Raw genomic sequence first — 2,500 nt, 5'->3', positions numbered from 1 at the left:
TTCATTCCATTCATCTATTCCGTCATCGTTCCTATACATTTCCTGGTTTACCTTTAAATATTTCCAGTTCACTCGTTTTCTATCTCCCTTTCGCGTTGCCTACTCTCCCTTTATTTATGCCTTTTCCCATACTTCTTACTGCTATTTCTTCACCCCTTCAGTTCTTTATTTTGCCTCGTCCACCCCTTTCTATTAATCTCTTCTGTCAGTTTTCCCTATAACCATTCTTTTCTTCTTTCCCTTTCCCCCTAGAATAGGAACTAGTACCGTTTGACCGCTTCTTTTATTTACCTTTCCAAGTTCCAGCCCTTTTCTTCATATTCCTTCCTTCCCTCCTTTGTCCCATGCTTGTTCTTGACTTTTATCGCTTTGTTCTTCAATGCCTCTTATCTTATTTTGCCTACTACCCCTTCACTGCACACTGTTCTTTATTTATAACAATCGTCTTCCTCTACTCCCCTGATCCATTCTGTTCTTCGCATTGCCCTCTTCACCCTTATCTCTTTCACTTCCCCCTATCACCCCTTCACCCGTTCTATCCTCCACCTGTGTCTCCTATCACCCCTTCACCCGTTATATCCTCCACCTGTGCCTCCTATCACCCCTTCACCCGTTCTATATCCTCCACCTGTGCCTTCTATCACCCCTTCACCCGTTCTATCCTTAACCTCTTTCTCCTATCAACAGTTCTATCCTTCGCGTATTCCCCTATATCTCCTTTTCACCCGTATTATTCTTCACCTATTTCCCCCTACCACCCCTTCACCCGTTCTGTCCTTCACCTATTATCCCCCCTTCACCCATTCTATCCTTCACTTATTCCCCCCTATCACCCCTTACATCCTTCATCTATTCTCCCCTATCACCCCTTCACCCGTTTTATCCTTCTTCTATACACCCCTATCACCAATTCGCCCATTCGATCCTTCACCTATTCCCCCTATCACCACTTCGCTCTTTATACTTCACCTATTTCCCCCCTCACCCCTTTACCCAATCTATCCTTCGTCTATTCCCACTATCACCCCTTCTATCCTTCACCTGTGCCTATCACCCCTTCATCCGTTCTATCCTTCACGTATTTCCCCTATCAACCCTTCACCCGTTCTATCCTTCCACTATTCCTCCTATCACCGCTTTACCTGTTCTATCCTTCACCTATTCCCCCTATCACCCTTTCACCCGTTCTATCATTCACCTGTTCGCCCCTATCACCCCTTCACCCGTTTTATCCTTCACCTATTCCCCTTATCACCCCTTCACACGTTTTATCCTTCACCTACTCCCCCTATCACTCCTTCGCCCGTTCTATCCTTTACCTATTCTCCCTATCAACCCTTCACCCATTCTATCCTTCACCTATCCCCCCTATTGACCCTTCACCCCTTCTATCCTTTACCCATCCCGCCTATTGCCCCTTCACCCGTTCTATCCTTCACCTTTCCCCATCACCCCTTCACCCGTTCTATCCTTCGTCTATCTCCACTATCACCCTTCTATCCTTCCCCTATTCCCCTCTATTGTCCCTTCACCCATTCTATCTTTGTCCTATTTCTCCCTAAAACCCCTCCATCCGCTCTATCCTTCACCTGTTACCCCATCACCCCTTCACCCGTTCTATCCTTCACTTATTCCCCATATCACTCCTTCGCCCGTTTTATCCTTCACTGGTCCCCCCTATCAACCCTTCACCTGTTCCCCTATCGCCCCTTCAACCATTCTATCCTTCGTCTAAGCCCACTATCACCCCTTCTATCCTTCACCTGTGCCTCCTATAGCACCCTTGACTCATTCTATCCTTCTCCTATTTCTCCCAAATACCCCTTCACGCGGTCTATTCTTCACCTATTCCCCCTATTACCTTTCCACCTGTTATATCCTTCGCCTGTTCCATCACCCCTTCACCATTATATCCTTCTCCTATTTCTCCCTAATGCCCCTTCACCCGTTCTATCCTCCATCTGTTCCCCTCATCACACCTTCACCCATTCTATCCTTCACCTGTTCCCCCCCATCACCCCTTCACCTGTTCTATCCTTCACCTATTTCCCCCATCACCCCTTCTATCCTTCACCTGTTTCCCCCATCACTCCTCCTATCCTTCAGCTGTTCCCCCATCTCCCCTTCGCCCATTCTATCCTTCACCTGCTCCCCACCATCACCCCTTCTCCCGTTCTATCCTTCACCTGTTCCCCACATCACCCCTTCATCCGTTCTATCCTTCACCTGTTCCCCCATCACCCATTCGCCTGTTCTATCCTTCACCTGATCCCCCCATCACCCCTTCTCCCATTCTATCTTTCATTCACCTGTTCCCCCCATCACCCCTCCGCCAGTTCTATCCTTCACCTGTTCCCCACATCACCCCTTCACCCGTTCTATCCTTCACCTGTTCCCCGCATCACCCCTTCGCCCGTTCAATCCTTCACCTGTTCCCTCCATCACCCCTTCCCCGTTCCATCCTTCACCTGTTCCCCCATCACACCTTCGCCCGTTCTAT

General features: G+C 48.6%; 1 long non-coding RNA gene across 1 annotated transcript in view; it reads right to left on the bottom strand.

Annotated features, from left to right (window-relative positions):
• Positions 1-2,500, bottom strand: part of LOC137656038 (uncharacterized) — a 133,239-nt gene that overhangs the window by 25,236 nt on the left and 105,503 nt on the right. The gene's annotated exons all lie outside the window — the stretch shown is intronic.

Source organism: Palaemon carinicauda, chromosome 17 (genome assembly GCF_036898095.1).
Source record: "Palaemon carinicauda isolate YSFRI2023 chromosome 17, ASM3689809v2, whole genome shotgun sequence".
In the NCBI taxonomy this organism is placed as follows: Eukaryota; Metazoa; Arthropoda; class Malacostraca; order Decapoda; family Palaemonidae; genus Palaemon; species Palaemon carinicauda.
Note: the sequence above shows the minus strand (reverse complement) of the source record. Positions and strands in the feature narration are given on the sequence as shown.